The sequence below is a fragment of the Nicotiana tabacum genome, chromosome 17 (assembly GCF_000715075.1).
Source record: "Nicotiana tabacum cultivar K326 chromosome 17, ASM71507v2, whole genome shotgun sequence".
Lineage (NCBI taxonomy): Eukaryota > Viridiplantae > Streptophyta > Magnoliopsida > Solanales > Solanaceae > Nicotiana > Nicotiana tabacum.
The window spans coordinates 151,270,727-151,282,272 of NC_134096.1; positions in this window are offsets into that span (position 1 = coordinate 151,270,727).

The following is an 11,546-nucleotide window of genomic DNA, read 5'->3' on the forward strand; positions in this document are numbered from 1 at the left end:
TTAGTTCTTAGTTGTTCATGGTGGCATTAGGATGTCATGTTATCACTTTTAGTTGTATTTTTTTGTAGTTATAATATGACATCCTTTTGTCTAATACAATTCACACTTGATAGTTGGTTTGTATGTCGGTAACAACTGACATATACTTTATCAATATTTGTATTTGGTTAGTGCATGAAGTTAGTGTATTTAGGTTGTTAAATTACTTTCCAACTTGTTGGTGTACTTTCTTTCATTCTTGATAATTTTTTTAGACTCTAACTTGATATTAAATTGAATCTCCTCTAATAATTTTTTAATTTTTGTTCCTTATAAGTTCAGTTGTTACTAAGAATTATGAGTATCCCATCCCATAGCTTAAAATCTAACTTTGATTCTTAAGGCGTGATTTGACGATAATTACTCGTTGCTCAAATGCTTAAAGCAGAATAAGAAAATATGGTGCGTGAACAATCATCAACAAAGGCTCATTGTTGGAGGAAGAAATACCTCGGTAGCTGCCTTAAGACTTCATAATTGTCAACCTAATAAGATGCTATAAACATTCAAGTCATGGTGAAAAGCAAATCATGGTGAATACTCGGCATAATTCAGCATGGTGGGAAAAAAACAAAGAGAAAAGCTAGAAAAAAAAAGAAATTAAAAAGTAGACTATAATAAACATACAATAAGGATATTAAAAGAATCATGACTCAATATATAAATGAATATATGATTGTCGGTATTCTTATGTCTTTCACTTCTTAAGTTCAACAAATGGCTACGAAAGAGATGACTAATCTGTAAGTAAGAAGTGCAGTAAATAAAAAGGATTTAACAGGTTATTAATGAGTTTTAAAAAAAATAGGTATTTTCTTAATTTGGTAGCTTTCTGTTAGGTGGAGGATATTTTTAAAAAATTTGGCTAATGATAAGGGTAGATGTGACCCGATAGTATAACGGATGGTAGATATGAATAATATACTAAAATAGAGGGGTATATTTGGCCCTTTTCCCTCAATTATTTGATATTAGACCTTCAATCTCTTAATCTATTCCCAAGCAGTTTTCTTGTTTTGACTTTCATTTCCTTTTGAATTTTTAAAAATCTCTCTCTTTTAGTTTCAACATCAAATAGAGAATCATAAGAAAGGCAGTGAAAGATTAATATTTAAGGGTCGTTTGGTAAGAGGAACTAGGAACAGTATTTACAATATTTAATTGAAGAGATTAGGAATAGTAATCATCGCCATAACTAAGAGCGTTTGGCTGGTTGTACAAAAACAAATAATCCCTGCATACTTAATATAACGTTTAATTAGAAGTATTAAAGAATACTCATTATTGAATTATGCGAAAATTTATGAGAAATATATTGTGGAATAAAAATCTGTACATCAATATAATAATACATAGAAAACTTTTTTAAAGACAAAAAAGATATCTAAGATATAGGTAATACCTACATAATAGTCATTGCATTGTATAACAATTCATACATTATTATATATCTTATAAAGAATCGCTTCATTATTATTCAACGGATAAACAATCAAGCATATTATAATCTCCTAATAATTAGCATGTGAACCAAATTATTCCGTAATTAAGCTAACTGAAGGATCTGAAGCTCAAAGGCACATGGCATTCCAAACTGTTGGCATTTGGTTCAAATTTTGTAAGGGGTTTTTGCGAAAGAAAAATCAATATTATGTAAAAATTGTATTTCAAGCAAACTCCAAAAAAGAAGTGTTCCTTTTAGTTGGTGAAGATGTTCTGCTAAAGGAAATGTATTTAAGACCAATTAGGGAAAATGACTTGCGTTATTCATTCGTATAACTACTTTTTATAATTGCTTTAACTTTGACTTAGTGGTACATGTATGTTTATATTCATTAAATCTTTACTTGCCATAAATATAAGTTATCTATTGTATAGGGTAAAATCGGTTCATATTAAATACTCGCATAATAGAGCGACACGTGAAATCGGAGACAGACAAAAAGTAAGACAGGTGGAAACCAAGACCGGGGAAGCAGCTTCGGTTAGGACCGGAGAGCCCCCGAATGGAATATTGCTAATGAAAACAAACGATTGCCTGTCACTCGATAACATTCAATGAAGAATATTTCTGCAATATTAAATACATAATCCGTTATAGAGAATTATGACATTCATAGCATGTCGTTACACATTCTTCAACAGCCCCTACAATTGTCATTTAAGAGAAGCTTGATCCTAGAACCTTATTCCCTAGGTGCAACTATAAATAGTGATTTCAACAGTCATTGCAAGGGTACGAATTTTTTGACAAACTTATGCTATATATTCAAAAGCGAATAATACCATATTCAAGGGGATGTACCATGGTGCATGCTATTCGCCGATGACATAATTCTGATTGATGAGTCGCGAACCGGTGTTAACGAGAGGCTGGAGGTTTGAAGACAGGCTCTTGAGTCTAAGGGTTTCAAGCTGAGCAGGACGAAGACGGAATACTTGGAGTGTAAGTTCAGCGCTGAGCCAGGGGAAGTGGGCGTGGATGTGAGGCTTGATTCGCAGGTCATCCCGAGTAGAGGCAGCTTCAAGTACCTTGGTTCGATTATCCAGGGGGAGGGGAGATCGACGAGGATGTCACATACTGTATTGGGGTAGGATGGATGAAGTGGAGGTTAGCATCTGGAGTCCTGTGTGACAAGAGAGTGCCACCGATACTCAAAGGTAAGTTTTATAAAGCGGTGGTTAGACCGGCCATGATGTATGGGGCTGAGTGTTGGCCCGTTAAGAACTCACATATCCAGAAGATGAAAGTAGCAGAAATGAGGATGTTGCGGTGGATGTGCGGGCACACTAGGATAGATAAGATTAAGAATGATGATATTCGGGAGAAGGTGCATGCGGCTCCCATTGATGATAAGATGCGGGAAGCGAGGTTTAGATGATTCGGACATGTTCATAGGAGAAGCCCAGATGCTCTGGTACGGAGGTGTGAGCAGCTAGTTACGGAGGGCACGAGAAGAGGTAGATGGCGACCTAAGAAGTATTGGGGAGAGGTGATCAGGCAAGATATGGCGAGGCTCCAGATTTCCGAGGATATGACACTTGATAGGAAGATGTGGAGGTCGAGTATTAGGGTTGTAGGTTAGGAGGTAGTTGAGTCGTGCCTTACTTCGTAACATGGTGGGACTAGTCATGTAGGATTTTTGTCTAAGATAACTGTGAGAATGTTGTGGCTTACTATTTTATTTTTCAGTGCAGGTCCTATTTACTAGCTATCGCTTTTGCTTTACATCTTTCTTCTAGATTTCATGGTGTTTCTATTTTTCTTATGACTGTTGTGGTGATACTAATATTTACTAATATTGTCTCCCTTTACTTTGCATCTTTCTTTTAGATTTCATGGTGTTCCTATTTATCCTATGATTGTTGTTGTGATACTAATATTGTCTCCCCTTTTGCCCTTTTGTCTTCTTTTTTTAAGCCGAGGGTCTTTCGGAAACAGCCTCTCTACTCCTTCGGGGTAGGAGTAAGGTCTGCGTACACACTACCCTCCCCAAACCCCATTAGTGAGATTTTACTGGGTTGTTATTGTTGTTGTTGTTGTTCTTGCCTACTAATACCTGTATTACTGCTTTTGGGAGCTCTGCTCCCGAAACTAAAGCTATCAGCTGCTTTATCTCGATTTCAACACTAAGTGTTGTATTTTATTTAATTTATTTATCATTTTGGGATCAAATCGATTCGATTGTCTATAAATCACGTTACAAATTCAACCGTACCGTTTTACGGTCAAACATCTATCTTAATACTCAACCAAACATGAAACTTGGTTACTGCACGGGGAGAGATGGAGCACAATTTTGCATTTCAAAGATCTTTAGTTATTCTGAGATGGAGAGATACTATATATTTTGAATATTAAAGATTAGTATCATTTTGGAACGAGGGTGTATGATTTTGTATATTAAGGATCTATTATTTTGTAAATTTGCACAGGAGAAATTAATGGGCTTCATGAAGGGGACATGTCCTTTTTCCTGTGATATTTTGGTTTTTTGGATAATATGGTTGACTGTCTTGTTTCTTCTTGAATGAGAGTGAAAATCAAGAAATGATCTGGGCAGTGGATTATACAGCTCATTTCTTCAGAAGAAATTGAATTATTACTCAGTAATGTAGAAGACAACTCTTGCTTTATGCCTCTCGATCGCCGGAGTACATGGGTATTTATTTACTTTTTAGGTAATTATCATATACATTTACGTAATCCGTGGAATTTTTAAGGTCTTTGACTAAGCTTTCTTTGAAGTTGAACCTTAATTTGCATACGAATTGAGACCAATATTTGTTTACCCGAAAAACAGATAACACTTGAATTTATACGTGGTTCTAAAGATACGTAGTATAACTTGGTACAAATTGAGAAAAATATATAAATGAATATCGAAATTAACTGTAAAAAAAATTATTACAAATCGAATGAATTAATTAGCCTAGGCTTTCAAGTTTGATCACCCTCAAACTGAATGGAGAGTAATGAATACAAGAGCAAAGTGACTAAATATCAAAACCAGAAGAAAAGGCAGTATATTACTTTATATTCTATGAATCTGAATCTGTATGTGTCTGCGAATGTGAATGTATATCTCCTCTTACAAATGATCAGACCCTCTTTTATATAGTAGGGAAGTCCTATTCTTAATATCATTTTTTAAATACATCAAGGAATCCCATGATAGATTAATTAATTGGCCTCTCATTGATATAAATATTTCGGCTTTCTGTTTTTTGGCTCGATAAGTTTTCCTTGATCTCGGACGATCTCGACTTCAATCGGTCTCTATTTTGCTCGATATCGATCTTGGCCAATCTCGATCTTGATCGGTCTCTATTTTGCTTGACCTCGATCTTGGCCGATCTCGATCTTGATCGGTCTCTGGGTCTCGAGCTCGGCTACCTAACTTTGCATCATGGCTCGATATTACACAAAGTTGAACCTTGGTCTATCATGTTCCAATCTCGATTAGTCATACGAAGGGCAAACTCGGTTTTGACCGTATACAGATTAGTCCCTTCGTTTCTCGGAAAGAAGATAGCGAGAAACGATATGAATTTCTGAACTTTGACTAGATGTGCAATGATATCAGCGACAAGCCCGATTATGACGTATGTGACAAACGTCCCGTCAGTCCAGTTACCAAGGCATTAAATTTCTGGCAGTCGTTGGTCGTCCACTACCAGTTTTGAACTGTCATTACCAGGCTATAAGTATCCAAACTTTCATACTTAATCAAACTATTCACTCAAAGCTTCTTCTCTACTCTTGCATCTTCTTTAGAAAATTCCTTTGCTTCATAATTTTCATACCGCATACAACCCTAATTTTCTTTATCCTTGTTCATCAATGGCGAAAACATCCAAAACAGTGCCGCAAAAAGAGGCTGCTTCTTCATCACGACCTGCCGACGGTGAGGATGTGGCAGAGCCTTACCTTGAGGAATTCGTTCTGGTAGGGTGTTCAACCGTCATCGACTTTAAGGTCTAAAAAGCCTCCTCGGTACCGGGCCGATGTGAGCCGATCGCGAGGTACTAGTGTACAATCACCAAAAAAATCCTCGACAAAGTGAAAAAGGAATGCAACTGGGGCGAAAAGCATGTGGTGATCCCATCGCCTGAATAATCGATTATTACCCACGTGGAGGGGTTCTTAAGTGTTTATACTTACCCTTTCATGTTGGGTCCCTTAGACCCTGTCATCGTCGCTTTTTGCAAGAGATACGATGTGACCCTCGGCCAAATCTATCCTTCTTTTTGGAGAATAGTGATTCTCCTCCGATTCTTCTCAAGCAAAATCGAGGGGTGTCTTTTCACCCTCGATCACCTTATGCGCCTTTATAGTCCCCGACTCTATCGAGGAGGGATAATCAAGCTTGCTCGCCGAGCCACCAAAGCCCCATTCTCGAGCATAGACGAGACTCGTGATCGAGGTTGGATGGGCCGATTTGTTCGAATCAGAACTTTGGACCTGATCCTTGCTGATGACATGTCGTTTTCTGAGAAATAGAATATGAATCATGAGTATTATCCCCCTTTGAACATTTAATTTTGTGGCTCTGCTTTCCATTTTCTTTATCTACTTTTTCTATGTTTGTTACAGTTGTGACCCAAATGCCGGAACCAATTCCGGAACTTAAACAATGGGTTGAAGGTCTGGTGCTGCAGAGACCGTACTCCGAGCGTGCTTGGATGGAATTATCAAAGGGTCGATGGGAGGCCCACAGTCATGGTAAGTTTCTTTCTTAGAACGGTTATCGTTTTGATCTTCTTCTCTTGCTTACTCCCTTTTTTTCCTTTGTAGGCCTTGGGAAGGACGGTGCCATGAGGGCCCCATCTTGTGACGAAGAAATCCCTGCTCCAAGGTAGGTTATAGAGAAGAAGAGAAAAGGGGCTCCGAGTTCCCCGGTCTCGAAAAAGAGAAAACCGACGAAGAAATCTCTCAAGCCAAAGGGGGGCTCCGATATTATGCCTTCGGACTTGATCCGCCGATTAAGGGATGAGCCCGAAGAAGGAGAAGAAGAAGTAGCATGTGTGCGGGGTAATGTTGTGATACAACAATCCTCCGAATTGGCGGAGGTCGATAAAGGGAGCTCTAGCCATAATTCCTGAACAAGAAAAAGTTGAGGCCATTCCGTCCCAAGCTGAGATGGTCGAAGGAGAGACCGGGGGCAAAGCTTCTCGGGCAGCAGAAGATATCTCGAGGGACGAGCTCGGGATAGTCGACATTACTGGATCCCCTCAGATTTCGGATGCTATGATCCGTGAGGCTAATATGTTGGAAAGTCGATCTTACGAGGGTATTCAGGGGTCGACTGATATCCATGGCTTTCTGGATGGGCTCGAGTCCGCTGCCTCGGAAGATGTTAACGGGTTCGGTGGATTACCAGTATCGAAGAAAGCATCATGGTTGGCACGATCGGGTCTTCATCGAGCCCAAAACTGGTGGACCAACTCCCGGCCCCGGGTGTTAATCCCGACCGTAAGCAGAAAATAGTGCTCTCTGTCCCACAGGATGCCCGAGTTTTCTCTCCCTCGTAGGGATTGCTAGTTACCTTAGGTCCTTGGTGACCGAAGAGAATCAAGCCGTGATGAATGCAGTAGGAGCCGCTTGCTTTTTCAATGAGGCCCAACATGCTCTGAATTGGGTAACTTCGAGGGTATCTCTACTGTTTCTTTTATACTTAGAGTTGTAGATAATTCTAACATCTTCTTCCTTGTTTGCATGCTTCGGTGTTGCATCACGAGGCTTTCCTCCGATTTCGGGAGGAGCATGAGGCTGAGGTTCGGAACCTCACTAAGAAGAGTGACACCTACAAACTTCTTAGTGAGAAGCTTCGGCCAGATTTGGCAACGGCTCGGGATGAGCATGCTGAGATGGCTGAGCAGGTATTTCGAGTGCTTCACGATAGTGAAGATGAATTGGAGATAACTACTAATGATCTGATTCTGCAGGCCCGACAGAGGTTCGAACAAATCGGACGGCTCCAAACGTTGGTGGATACGATATAGGTCGAGGCGAAAGAATTTAAAAAGAACATGGACATTCTAGCCTCGAAAAAGGAGATCTTCCAAGCTCAACTCGAGTCGAACGAGACCCAGCTCCAAGCTGCGAAAGAGAAAACCTCGGTACATGTCGAAAAGATCAAGGAACTTCAACATCGGTTGGATTTGGCCGTTTATGATAAGGCAAGCTTGGCCGATGAACTCGAAGTAGCTAGATCCGAGGTGGCCATAGCTAGATCTGAGGTGGCCGAGGCTAACAAAAGGGCTGATGCTAAAGTGGCCCAGTTTAGGATCGATGCCGAAGTCAACCAGGCCAAGGCCAAGGGCATGGTCGAGCATGCAAAATGGCAGGCTCGAAGGGAAGCTCTCGGGGTGGTCAGTGCCCAGGGATTCGATATCATGGCTGAGGTCGAAAAGTCCAGAGTAGAGGAAGCCATGGCCCGGAAGCTAGCCTTCCTTGAGGAAGACTCCGAGAGTTCGAGCAAATCCGAAGACGGAGAGGATTCTTGAGGACGGAGATGCGACCCTCGATGAAGACCAAACCTCTTAGGATTTTTTCTTTTCTTTTTTGAGTCTGTTTTTTGGTCGTTGTAAATTTAGGCCGATTTGGCCTTTGTAAAAACTATTGTATATAAATATAAGGCTTTTCTTGCCCTTTCGGCTCTCATATTTTTCCTTTGCTTTTTTGTATTTACAAAGGTCGAAAATGCCTTAGCATAAAATATGGTTGTGTTCGAGGGTTCGAACAAAGCTTGCCTTTATTCCCTTTCTGGGTTTAGGCGTTATCGGGGTTCGATGTTTATCAAAGTTTTTCCCGAAAAATATCTTAAGTATGAGATTTTGCCGAGGGTAGACTTTTAGAACCGGTTGTGAAAGAATTTTTTATTTATTGAAGGCCTATTTTTGTTACGAATTTCGGACGTCTCCGAGCCGTGTTAAATTGACCGTAGACTTGTAGTTCAGGAGTTACCCATTGGGCTTGTTTTTTCATCATACCTAGGCTTGCCCGAGATAGTAGTTCCCGAGTGGGGTGGCCATGACTTTTAGAAATTGGGGCGTTGCCTATTAGGTCTTTTGCCCCCGAGGCCCGATGACTTGGGTTGTTTGAGTCGTATGACAGTCCCCGAGTGAGGGAGATATCGTTCGTATTCCAGTTAAGTATTGCCCTTGGGCTTATTTATATTCGGAAGTATGTAGTTCTTTGCAAAGAAGGAAGATAAAAGAAATTCTGCTAATTTCAAAGCATAAGATGTTTGTAAGGAACATACTTTTCTTTATTCTCGATCGAAACAGGGTTCGAGCAATCTATATGGGCACGGTTCGATTTGACCGTTTGACCCTTACAATAAATCCTATTTATCGAGATCCTCCCTCTATGAAGTAGTTTCCTTTCTAAAGTTGATATTATTCCCTCTATGAAGTAGTTTCCTTTCTAGAGTTGATATTGGAAGATAACGCATATCCGAAGGTAGCCCCCCCCCCCCCACACACACACACACACATTATTTGAGGTTGATTGTAAAGGAACCTCGGATAATGTCGAATGGATCTCCGATGCCGATTCGTAGTCGGGCTTGATTCTAAGTTAGCACGATTCATCGTTGCCTCGTTAAAAACCTTGCCGAAAAAAACCATTTGGGACAAAACTCGGTCTAAGAAAAAAAGAGTGCAACACGTGCTTTCAGACCTAAGGACTTCGTGCCGTTTTCTAAAACAACTGTCGTCGTTCCTTGTCGATCACCTGTATGTGTTAATCTGAAAATAGAAAAGGAATGAAAAAAATGCACCTTAGTAGTAGTACCGTTTTAGGCGAGATATGTTCCAATTGCTTGGTAGTTGTTCCCCGTTCATTGTTCCAAGCTTATAAGACCTTTTTCCGGTGACCTCGAGAATTTGGTACGGTCCTTCCCAATTTGGACTCAATTTTCCTTCATTAGGATTTCGGGTGTTGAGGGTGACTTTTTTTAGCACTAAGTCCCCGACATTAAAATTTCGAAGATTAGTTCTTCGATTGTAGTATCTCTCGATCCATTGCTTTTGGGCAACTAATCGGATGAGGGAAGTTTCACGCCTTTAGTTCAATAGTTCTAGGCTCGTATTTATGGCCTCATTATTTGATTCCTTTATTGCATATCAGAACCGGATACTCGGCTCTCCGACTTCGACCGGTATTAGAGCTTCGGCGCCATAAACTAATGAGAATGGGGTAGACCCAGTATTAGATTTGGAGGTTGTGCGATATGCCCAAAGAACTTCAGGTAGAATTTCTTTCCACTTTCCTTTGGCGTCGGTTAACCTCTTCTTATGATTTTGAATGATGGTTTTGTTGGTTGATTCGGCTTGCACGTTCCCGCTAGGATGATATGGCATTGATAGGATTCTTTTGATCTTATGATCTTCGAGAAATTTGGTAACTTTGCTGCCGATGAACTGTTTCCCGTTATCACACACAATTTCGGATGGCACCCCGAATCGACATATGATGTTATCCCAAATGAAGTCGATGACTTCCTTCTCCTTAACTTTCTTGAAAGCCTGCGCTTCAACCCACTTAGAAAAATAATCAGTCATAAACAAAATAAATTGAGCTTTACCTGGTCCCAATGGAAGGGGGCCGACGATGTCCATTCCCCACTTCATGAATGGCCATGGTGACAGGACCGAATGGAGCAGTTCTCCGGGTTGGTGAATCATTGGTGCATGATTTTGACATTCGTCATATTTTCGAACAAACTCTTTCGTGTCTTTTTTCATGTCGATTCACTAATAGCCGGCTCTAATTACCTTTTGAACCAATGATTCGGCACCGGAGTGGTTTTCGCAAGTGCCTTTGTGAACTTCCCTTAGAATGTACTCGGTGTCTCCCATTCCCAGACATATCGCTAATGGACCATTGAACACTCTTCTAAACAAGGTTCCATCTTCAGTCAAAGTGAATCGTGTTGCCTTTGTGCGTAGGGCCCTGGATTCTTTCGGATCTGAGGGAAGCTTTCCGGTCTTCAAATACTCTATGCACTTATTTCTCCAATCCTAGGTCAATCTCGTGGAATTTATCTCGGCGTGACCTTCTTCAACTACTGATCTCGTGAGTTGCACGACGGCCCATGAATTGAGCTCGTTGTCCTCGATCGATGACCTTAAGTTTGCGAGAGCATAGGCCTCACTATTTTGATCTCGAGGCACGTGTTACAAAGTCCACTCCTTAAATTGGTGCAAAGTTACTTGTAACTTATCTAGGTATCTTTGCATTCGGTCTTATCTAACTTCAAAGGTTCCGTTAACCTGATTCACCACGAGGAGGGAGTCGCATTTGGCCTCGATCACCTCCGCTCCCAAGCCTTTGGCTAGTTCGAGACCTGCAATCATGGCCTCATATTCATCCTCATTATTAGTCAATTTCACAGTTCTAATAGATTGTCTAACCACGTTGCATGTGGGTGGTTTTAGTACGATGCCAAGCTCAGACCTTTTCACGTTCGAAGCACCATCCGTGAAGAGGGTCCAGATTCCTGAGGACGTACCCGAGTTCATCAATAGTTCTCTTTCGACCTCGGGTACTAGGGCCAGTGTGAAGTCTGCCAAAATTTGAGTCTTAATTATTATTTGGGGTCGATATTCCATATCATACCCACTGATTTCTATGGCCCATTTGGCCAATCGTCCCGAAAGCTCAGGTTTATGCAAAATATTTCGAAGTGGATAAGTTGTTACAACACATTTGGGGTGACATTGAAAGTATGGTTTTAGTTTCTTAGAGGCGCTTATCAAAGCGAGCGCCAATTTTGCTAGGCGGGGATATCTAGTTTCGGCCTCACCTAAGGTCCGGCTGACATAATAAATGGGAAATTGCATACCTCATTCTTCCCGGACTGGGACTGCACTTACCGCTACCTCGGATACTGCCAAATATAAGTAAAGTTGTTCGTCTTCCCTTGGTGTGTAAAGTAGCGGCGGGCTCGATAAGTATCGTTTTAGCTCTTCCAAGGCCTGCTGGCATTCCGAGGTCC